We start from the raw sequence: 11,844 nt of genomic DNA on the forward strand, positions 1-11,844 counted from the left end.
GGCCCTTATTCAAGAAGATCATATTTGTTCGTGAGCAACAACGAATCAACATCAAAATCCTTTCCGTAGAAGAAGAACAAGCATTCAATGTGTCGTTCTATTCTAGAAGTTCTGCCTTGGGCGAGATCAAGCCTCGACGGCCCTCATTCAAAAAAGTCAAGTCAACAGTTCATGAACTCACCAAATTAGTTCATGAACTAATCAAATTCAAGTGGAGATTGAATCAGAGGAGAAATATTAGAGATTGTAACCCAAACAATACAAAATTAATAAAGTATTATTGTGTTCACATCTTTTGACTCTCTATTTTGCAGATTTAAAAATTTGTATTTACAGTGGTATCTTGGAGTTTTAGGTTGTCTTCAAAAAATTTAGGCGCCTAACTTGCTAGTTATTTAAATAAACTTCTTAGATTTGAGCTCCTACTTGTTCGCTTTGAAACACGTTATTATTTTTAATTAACAATAGGAATGTATTATTCGGAAAACTTAATTGGAGGTTCGAAATTATAGAGCTCGAATTTTTAGTTAATTTTTTATTTCGTTCGATTTTTTTTATTTAGTTATATTTTTTTTTCTTTCAAAAAATAAATTCCGAAATCTTGTTCGGTTTGAAAAAGATTTATGTCCGAAATTTTTTTTAGTTGCTATTGTTTACTCGAAATTTTTATTAGTTCGACATTTTGTTATTTTTATTTTATTCGAAAATTATAATTAGTGTATTCATTATTTTATTAACTGTCAGTTGTAATTGTTGTATTGTGAGAATGGGTAGTAAGGAGGGACATATAGGATAGAAATATTTAACGCCTGCATTAAAAAGTTACTTCAGCATGTTTATGTTTTTCTTCCCTGCTAACTGTTTATACTTTTTTTCCCTGCTAACTGTTATATTCTTGTGCCGATGTTGTTGGTGGTAACTCCTTACTATTTATTGTTGGGAATATACGTTAAGTGAGAGTACCAATTGCTTATAGAAGTTATATTTATTTGTTATAGATTTCTAGCCATGTGCGATAGAGAAGATACTAGAGTAGTGAGCTACTACAACCCTATTGTATTGAGTGATGATGAGAGTCTTGGATGTCATGATTCTGGAAATGATAGCTACACTAGTCTAGATATCATTATGCATTATGCTTTAAAAGTAGGCATCCTTGTTAGCGATATATGAAGTAATTCAAGAGTTTGATCGTACTAGAGTGCAAACCTGAAAAGACATCTACAATGTTACTTGGAGACTTTATCTGATCGATGTGAGTGATTCAGAGGTGGATGAAAATGGACATCAACCCAAAAGGATTCGAATATCTACTAGATCTAGGATTTCAAGTTGTTGTTGTTGTTGCTATTATTATTATTATTATTATTATTATTATTATTATTATTATTATTATTATTATTATTATTATTATTATTATTATTATTATTATTATTATTATTATTATTATTATATTATTATTATATTATTATTATTATTATTATTATTATTATTATTATTATTATTATTATTATTATTATTATTATTATTATTATTATTATTATTATTATTATTATTATTATTATTAGGGTTTTTTGTGGCGAACGACCAAATAAAATAGGATTTTTGTGGGAAAACACCACTTAAATTTTCTTTGGAGGGAAGGACCAATTAAAATACTTATGTTGGCAACTTAACACCACATTACGATTTTTCGACCAAATTGTCAACTTTCTGGCGTTGACTTATTTTTCGGTTCAAAACATCGATTTTTTGTTTCTCCTCCTCCTCCACCCCTACGCCCTACCCACCGGAATCCTCCTCCCCTACCCCTACAGAAAACCCCACCGGAATCCTCCTCCCCCACCATTATGCCCTACGCCATAATCATCATAATCGTCCTCCCCAGCGCCCTATGATAGGTGAAGCACGAGAGTAAGGACTCACGAGGAGAGAGAGAGGGGTCAACCAGTGCAAAAGGGGTTGGAGGGTTTGAGATTGGGAGGTGAAGAAGAAGGATGAAGCTAGGAAAGGAGAGAGAAGGAGAGAGAGGATTTCAGGGTAAGGGGCTAAGGGGGGTTCCGGTGGGTAGGGGGTAAGGGTATGGGAGGAGGATTTTGGTGGGGTTTCCAGAGGGGTAGGGCATAGGGGTGGGAGAGGAGGATTTGGATGGGGTTTTCGGTGGGTAGGGTGTAAGGGTGGGGGAGGAGGGTTCCGGTGGGTAGAGCGTAAGTGTGGCGGAGGAGGAAAAACCAAAAAATCGATGTTTTGGACGAAAAAATAAGTCAATGTCAGAAAGTTGACAATTTGGTTGGAAAATCGTAATGTGGTGTTAAGTTGCCAACAAAAGTATTTTAATTGGTCCTTCCCTCCAAAAAATAATTTGAAGTGGTGTTTCCCCGCAAAAACCCTATTTTAATTGGTCCTTCCTCACAAAAAACCTTATTATTATTATTATTATTATTATTATTATTATTATTATTATTATTATTATTATTATTATTATTATTATTATTATAGTGATGAATCTGGAGACTTTGAAAATGAAATGTTTACTCCATAAAAGTATAAAGGAAATAAGGATAGGAATGATAATGTAACTCCATAGAGTATCTATTTATGCTTTAAGATTAATTGTTGGAAAGTAGTCAAGCTACAATGGTTCAAATTTTCTTCTTTAGCATCTTTATATAATTGAGCAATAAGTTGGTTATTTTGGATTGGAAAAATATTCTTATTATTGTTTGAGGAATGAAAGTTATTATCAGTTAGTTGAGTTGAGTGAGTATTTTATTTATTGTGATTGGTTTCATTTGATCCTTATGTAATTATTAATGTGAATATTTATTCATGCGTGAATATATGATTGTTATGGTTCATAATGTGTGAACTTAGTGTTATAGTAACTTCATGAGAAATTGTTTGTTGATGCGATATTTATGGTCAAATCAAATATTGCCTTCGTAAAAAATGGCAAGTAAGTGTGAATTGAAACCAAAGTAGAGTTACGTTAAATTTCAGTCGCAAAGTAGAGTGTCAAACAATAATGATGCCTTGGCTTCCGCTATTCGCCTATTGTTAGAGAATTTGACTCACGAAAGAGCTGAACGAGCCAATCCTATTGAGGACATGTTGAGAGACTACCCTCTTAGAAGTTGGATTAGGAAGTTTGAAAAGATGTTCGGGACTGTGAACTGTCCTGAATGTATGAAAGTAATTTAACTTGTACTTTTATCTAAAATATAAAGTTGACTCATGGTGGAAAGGAAATGGAAATAGACTTAGTGTTGTGGAAGAGTTTAATTGGGAATCCATTATTGCTGCTTTAAGAGAAAAATGTTACCCTGCATTTATGAGAAAGCAAAAAGGTCAAGAGTTCATAAACCTTAGGATGAGGAGTATGAATATCTTTGAGTATTATAGCAAGTTCATAACATTGACTAGGTTTGCAACTGAGGTAGTAGCCACTGAGGAGTTAAAGGCTCGTATATTTGAGCAAAGTTTGACTGAGGAAATTCAATTTGAGAGACCTAAATGTTATTCTTGGGATGAACTAGTTAAGTTCCTACAAGACCAAGATAGAATGTGATCAAAAATTAGTTTTGAGAAACCCTTTGGGGAAATTTACCTCCTATAGACGTTTTGGGAAGCCTAAGAACTTTGGGGATATTTCTGCGATGCAGGTGAGGAAGTTGATGAAAAAGGGGTGTGAATTATTTTTCCGTAGTGTACATGATGTGAGTAAGGAAGTTGGAGTAAATATTGAGGATATTCCAATTGTGAATGAGTTTAGTGATGTATTTCCAAGTGAGATTTCAGGTATAACACCTGCGAGAGCTGTTGAGTTCACCATAGACTTAGTTCCTGGAACTATGCCTAAATCTAAGGCACCCTATAGAATGGCACCACCTGAGATGAGTGAACTGAAGATGCAATTGCAAGAATTACTGGATAAGGGTTATATTAAGCCTACTGAATGACCTTAAGGAGCTCCTGTGTTATTTTTTATGAATTAAGATGGAAGCATGAGGTTGTGTATTGATTATAGAGAACTGAACAATGTAACCATCAAGAACAAATAACATTCGCCTAGAATAGATGACCTATTCGATCAGCTAAATAGAGCGAGTGTGTTCTCGAAGATTGATTTGTGTTCCGGGTAGAGGTGATCATGGACCGGGCCGGGCCGCGGCAAAAAACTTTGCCCGTTGGCCAGGCCAAAATTCGGGCCGAATTTTTCTGTCCAAAGCCCGCTATTTCGATCCAAAATCGGGCCATGCCAAAAAAAAAAACTAAAAAGTCGTTTTTGGCTTGCCCAAAGCCCGTCCAAAGCCAAAAAAATTCAAGTCGGGCCTGATCGCGGGCTGAAAATTCTGCCCAAAATGTGGCTGGGCCAGGCCAAAATGATCACCTCTAGTTCAGGGTATCACCAGTTGAGGGTAGTTGATAAGGATGTACCTAAGACTGCTTTTAAGATGCGTTATGGCCACTATGAGTTCACTGTAATGCCATTTGGGTTGTCGATGCAGTATCATGAGGGGAAAGCAAATGTAGTTGTCGATGCCTTGAGTAGAAAGTCAAGCCATAGCATGAGTGTCTTGATAGTCCCTGAGGAGTTGTGTCGAGATATGCAAAGGCTTAGCCTAGAAATTTTAAATCCTGGAAAAAGTTAGGCAAGACTGAGCACTTTATCTTTGGGGTTGTCAGTTTTAGACGAGATCGAAGAGGGTCAAGTTGGGGATGAGCACCTAGATAAGATTAAGGAGAAAATGAAGCAAGGTAAGGAAGTCGACTTTAAAATCCATGATAATGGAAGTTTGAGGTTTAAGGGAAGTTGGTCTGTACCACAAAAATGTAATGACCTAAAGAGACGTCTTATGGATGAAAGACATAACACTTCATATTATGTGCACGCTGGGGTTGACAAGTTGTACAAAGAACTTAAGGGTATCTATTGGTGCCAAATATGAAGCATGAGGTAGCCGAATATGTGTCTAAGTGCCTAACCTGTCAGAAAGTGAAGATAGATCATAAGAGACCCATGGGGAAGGTTCAATCCTTAGAGGTTCCTGGATGGAAGTGGGATTCTATTTCTATGGATTTTGTGACTGCTTTGCTTAGGACGCGGAGTGATAATGATACTATTTGGGTTATTGTGGATAGATTGATGAAATTTGCCGTAATTATACCTATTAGACATGGAAAAAGAAGAGCTTGCAAAGACGTACATTAGGCATGTGGTGAGATTGCATGGGGTTCCGAGGGATATTATTTCTGACCGGGATTCGAGATTTCTTTCGAAATTTTGGAAAAAGGTCCAATTAAATCTTGGGTCAACATTAAAGATGAGTATAACCTTTCACCCTACGACTGATGGTCATACTGAGACGACTAACCAAACCATAGAGGATATGTTGAGAGTGTGTACTATTGATTTCCAAGGTACTTGGGAGGACCAATTAAACCTGATTGAATTTTCTTACAAAAATAGCTATCGTGCGAGCATTAAGATGACACCTTTTGAAGCACTATATGGACGAAAGTGTAAAAGTCTCATTTGTTGGAATAATTTTAGTGAAAATATAGTCTCGAACTCATGGGGACATAATTTATTAAGGAAACCGTCGGGAATGTCAAACTAATCAGGCTAGAATTCAAGCTGCTCAAGATATAGACAAAAGAGTTATGCCGACTTAAAACGACGCGAAGATGAGTTTGCAATCAGTGATAAAGTGTTTTTTGGAGTGTCACCAACTAAGGGTGTCATGAGATTTGGGAAAAAGGGTAAGTTAAGTGCCAAATATGTAGTCCCATATGATTTTGGAGCGAATTGGGAAAGTAGCCTATAGGTTGGCATTTGGAGTTTGAGAAGATGCATGATGTGTTCCATATTTCCCAATTCAAGTAATATATCCTTGATGGGCGTCATGTCCTAGAGCCTGAGCGGATCCAGATTGATAGTAACATCAAATATGAGGAAAGACCTCTTAAGATTCTTGACATGAAGGTGTGTGTACTACACGTAATAATGACGTCCATCTTGTGAAAGTACTTTGGTCTAACCACGAGTCTAAAGAGGCAACTTGGGAAGCCGAGGATGAAATGAAGAAGAAATATCCATACTTGTTCCTTGAGGTGAGTTACAAGGGCGTAACTCATTTTCTTTAAGGGGGATAGAATGCGATAGAATTTCCCGCTTTTTGCCTCTTTTTATGAGATTTTACGCATTTTTATGCTTATTTTGGCGATTTACACATATTGGTGCAAAATAAATAGTCTCCCCGCATAAGAAAACGTGTTCATGAGTAACACAAGTGTTTTTGAGTTGGTAAAAGCGTGCACATGTGTGGCACAAGTACTTCTCAAATGAAAGTTGAGTTTAGAACTTTTGAAAATGTATGAGTTTTCGTGTCAAGTTTCAAGACGAAACTTCTTTTGAGAGGGGTAGACTGTGATCCCTCGTAAATTTATGGATTTTATAATTATATATTACTATATATATATATATATATATATATATATATATATATATATATATATATATATATATAAAATTATATATATATATATATATATATATATAGTATTTAGTTTAAAATAATTTATTTATTTAAAAGGTTGACTATTTTAAAAGACAAAGGAATTATTTTAAGGATTTAAGGAAGTTAAAATATTTTGTGTTTGTTAAGGCATGCTTTGAAAAATATTTGAAATACTAACTGGATTTGAAAAAGAAGTTTAAATGGGCTTGAGGAACCCAAATACTAAGGGGACTAGAAAAATGACTTCTATTGATATTAGGAGTTTTAAATCATCAATCATATTCATCATTAAACTATATTGAAACCCAATTGTGTTTTCCTAAGCTTAAAAGGAAAACAAATATAAAAATACCTTGAACTCAAATTTTACCCACACATAAACTTTCTCTCTCCTCACACACACCAAAACCGGCAGTCATTTTCTTCTTCTCCCCCTTCACGTTATTTCTTTCTTCCTCTTCTTTGTTTCTTCTCCTTCAATAAACAGTCTTCTCCACCAAGAAACTTCACAACACCACCACCACTGCCACGACCGCCGACCAGAATTGGCTGATGCTGCCTTTCCACAGTAGGCTACCTCTCCTCCTTTATTATCTTTGTTGTGTTGTTTAAATTATTTCCTTCCTCCTCAAGTTTTGATTAAAGATTAGGAAAAATTGTCAAGAATAAGTCAACCGTTGCGTTGACCGCTTTTAACAAGTCAACCTTCATTTATTCCAGTAGCAAGTAAAGCTTGTACATGAATTAACTTTTAACAAGTTTTCTTACTTATGACCTGAACAACCCCTACAATTTTGTTCAGTTTTAACAGGTGTGTATTCTAGAACTCATTAAATTGTTCTCTAGAACATATTTGCACTGCTTGAATTTTATAAAAGTTCCGTGAGAAACTTAAAACTGAACAAAATTGTAGGGGGTTGTTCAGGTCATAAGTAAAAAAACTCGTTAAAAGCTAATTCATGTACAAGCTTTACTTGCTACTGGAATAAATGAAGGCTGACTTGTCAAAAGCGGTCAACGCAAAGGTTGACTTATTCTTGACAATTTTTCCTAAAGATTATGTTTTTATGTTTTATTTTAGTACTACTTATTATTAGAAGTTTTAATTTACTGTTTTAATGATGAATCTATGATTATATAGATTATGTATTGAAAGAATAAAAATTCAAATTTGATTATTATATTTAGATTGGATTTTTAATTATCGAAACATTAATATTTACAGTGTTAAAGATTGGAAATCATAGTAGCATGTTATAAACTATGAAATTGATTTAACTTATGAATTTAAACATGTTTAAGTATGGTTAAAGGAAGTTTTGATAATTTATAAGTTGCTGGAATTTTTGAAAGGTTGTTATTAATGGAGTTTCATGGATTTTAATGACTTGTATAATATTACTATGCTAGGTAATGTAAGTAGTTGGGGTTTAAATGATGGAAACAACTTTTAAATATTCTTCAAGGGGATTTAGAGTTTTTAAAGTTGCTAGAATTTTTTTTGGAGTATTGATTATAAATTCTATTGGTTGTTTTAGGCGGATATTACTCAGTACGCAATTTTTAAGGTATTAAAGGTGGCCTACCAATTTGTCTACACAACATACATACATATCTATGTGTTATGTGATGTAGTATCATGATTTTAGGAAGAAAAAGTTATTTAGTATCATGTATAGGAACTTTGTGAGTTCATATATGATTTCTGTTGTGATTGGATTTTACATGTTTTATGCCTGTGTGCGAACATGTAAGTATGAGATTTAATTATGAGATGTAATCATATTTGTATGAAATATTGATGCAACCATGTTGGTTGGGAACATTATTTATTAATTCACATGGGGGAACTAACATATTTATTGAGTTGGATCATGGTTGAATTATGTGTTCCCTTATATTATTATTTTCATTATTTTATGAGGATTGTGGGTCTTATTTGGTCAGTTGATAAATTTTACCTTTGAAAGGTAAGCTTTGGCTAGGTTAACAAATAAGAAGGTTTGGAATAAAGAAGGAATTAATCTTGGGTTGTAAGTTGTATGATCACTTATTCAATCCTAAGATAAAAAGGAATAAAGTTGTGAATGTGTGATTGTATGTTATTTATTTTGATTGTGTGTCATACTAAATAATAATTGGTAAATCATGTAAAGTGAAACTTGGATAGTAATAAACTTTGGACTGGTGCACGTCCGAAACTGGACAATCAGGAGTTGGGGTACATGATGAGCGAGCCATGGGTATTTCTGTGAATTGGTTTGATTACCGTTCCTATTTTTATTAAAAAAGTTCTTCGATATCGCAGGTCATTATGAAATACGAAGTCGCGCCTGTATTTCGTCTTCCTAGGTGAAGGCTGGTTTTTAGTTAGACAACTCCGTCCAATAACTATTCTATTAAAGTAATAAAAAGATGGTTATAGTTTAGCTCAGTAAAAGTTATATGCAGATTGTTAGATTGTTATGTTATTATTTATCCCTGCTTAATATTTATTAATATCATGTTAGAAAAGTTTATTTATTATTATGTAGTACTGAGCTTTGTTGACTACGTGCTTTTTTGTATGTGTTGATCATGGTTGTCTTATTAATCCTTTGATAACCCATTTTGGTGAGCAGATTCTTTAGTACACTGACATCTAGAGGTGAGCAGATGTTGAGTTATGGGAATTTGGAAATGGGGAGCTTGTGTGACAGATTGATTTAACTATTGTTTTAGTAGATACTTTATATTTAAGTTTGGTTTGAAGTTAACATTGGTAGTATTGTTTGGTTTTAAAGTTACTTTGATTATTGATTATATTTCAATTCTAAAGGTCAGTTATATGTTTTCTGCTGCAAAATTCTGAATAAGTTGATACGTTATCACGCAGGCGATAATGCTTTGATGATTCTCTAAGTTTTTTTTATTGAAAAGGTATTTTGTAAAAGAGAGTATTATCGAGGTGTTATACTAAAATCCATAATCCTTCTCTTGTTAAGTATTTAGGTCTATAGCCTACTGCACAATCCTTTATAAAATTATAGCCAAAATTCTCACCAATAGGATGCAGCAGATGATTAGTAAAGTTTTGGACCTTGCTCAAGCTGGATTCATGCCAATAGGAATAATTTTGATATTATTGTTCTGACTACTGAACTTATAAGGTTATTCCACTAAAAACATTTCCCCAAGATGAATGCTTAAAGTTGACTTGAAGAAGGTTTATGTGTAACACCCCGATAATTCTCTCTTTTCAGATTTACCTTTATAATATAAAACTTAGAGAATTACCCAAGCATTATCGCCCGTATGATAACGTATTAGCTTATTCAGAATTTTGCAGAGGAAAACAAACGACTGATCTTTAAACTTTATTATAAATAAATAAATAAGTATTTAGAAACAAACAATCTAAATGAGTCTACTCAAACAACTTAATATAATATGTTCTTATTAATGCAGAAAAATAAATTATACTAGTTACACATTCTCTCCAATACGGATTCCCAATGATGCACATCTGCGAACATGTAATGTCAATACTATACTAAATCTGCTCACCAAAAAGGATCATCACAGGATCAATAAGGCAAAGCTATGATCACAAATACAAACAAAGCACATAATCAGCAAAGCTGAGTACTACATACTAAACATAAGCATTCCTAACATGATACTACATAAATAACATGCAGGGATAAATAATAATAATATAATCATATAATATTCTGCAGATAACTTTAACTGAACTAAACTCTAAACATCTTTTTATTACTTTAATGGAATAATCATTGGAACGGAGTTGTCTTATCTACTAATGCCTTCACCTATGAAGACGAAATATGGGTGCTACTAGGCACTACAATGCATTTCAGATTGACCTACGATATCGAGGAACTTTTGCTAACTGAAAAAGGGATGGTGATCAATCCATCACCTGTAAAAAGCCATGGCTCGCTCACCATGTACTCCAACTCCTAAATTCTAACTCTAGACGTGTACCAATCTAAAGTCTATATGTAACAGCCCGAATCTCCCCGGCCAGCTTACAAAGGATTATGCACAATGAAAGAGACTCTAGTCAAGATAACTCGGACTCCTACCATCACACTCACCGAACTACATCAGAGAGTGTGTAACTCAATTCCCAACTCTATTCAAATTCATTAACTATTACAACTACGCCCTGATTCTTAGACTTTGTTCCAATAAATTCCTATAAAATATCCGGCAAAATTTCCTTTGAAAATAGGACAACTCTAAAGCGAGAAATAGTTTAAACCTGTTACAGTTTCAATAAATACAATATTTCCAAATCCCAGAACTCAATAACCTCAACGCTTTCGCGGAGCAACACCCAATAGAGAATCAGGCGCACTAACAACTCTTAAATGGAAAGATAGATTATAAATAATAAAAGACTACTATTACAAAGTCAAGCGTCCTCACTTTAGAATCAAATATGACACTACACCATCTCGTATCAGCTTCAACTCGAAAAAGATTAACTCACGACTTCAACCTGAAATATCTAGGAAAACTGCCACCCACCAAGTGTCAGGCCACAGAATTGACAAAACAACATACACACATCAACAAAGCTACTAAACCCGTAAATAAGCTTAACACATGCTTTGGTGGCTTTTATTTGAAAACGACTCAGCAGTCAACATAGTCACACTGTCATAACATACATCACATCAACTCATGTTGATGACATACTTATTATATCTTTATCCGATTGTTTCTTTTGGTACTACACCATCATTCACATAACAATATATGCAACAAGACTACTTCCAAGCAATCATAGCAGAGACATATTTCATATATATTTAATTAGCCTTCCAAACATATCACGATTCCTTATGAGGAATCTAAGTCAACCAATTCTGATATAGATGATATCATTTATTTCCTTTAATCGACTTATTATCAGAAATCCAAACTTATGCCTTGATACTCTATCAACCATTTTCTTATACTGTTTACACAAACCTTTAATCCAAACTTATGCCTTGATACTCTATCAACCATTTTCTTATACTGTTTACATAAACCTTTATCAGCAACAAATAACATAACTTCTACTATAACGATTTCTTATCGGGAATTCAACGTCAAAATAACTTACCACGCTATGCTTCCTTATCAGGAAACCAATATTGATATTCATATTCAAATATTGAATAAACATTCATAACTTACCTGATATGATTCCTTATCAGGAATCGAACATCGAAATAACTTACCATGATACGATTCCTTATCGGGAATCCATTATTGATATAACATTCATAATTTGCGATAACATTCTTTTTAACCAGGGGGAAAGAGA

This window comes from Beta vulgaris, chromosome 3 (assembly GCF_026745355.1).
Source record: "Beta vulgaris subsp. vulgaris cultivar EL10 chromosome 3, EL10.2, whole genome shotgun sequence".
Lineage (NCBI taxonomy): Eukaryota > Viridiplantae > Streptophyta > Magnoliopsida > Caryophyllales > Amaranthaceae > Beta > Beta vulgaris.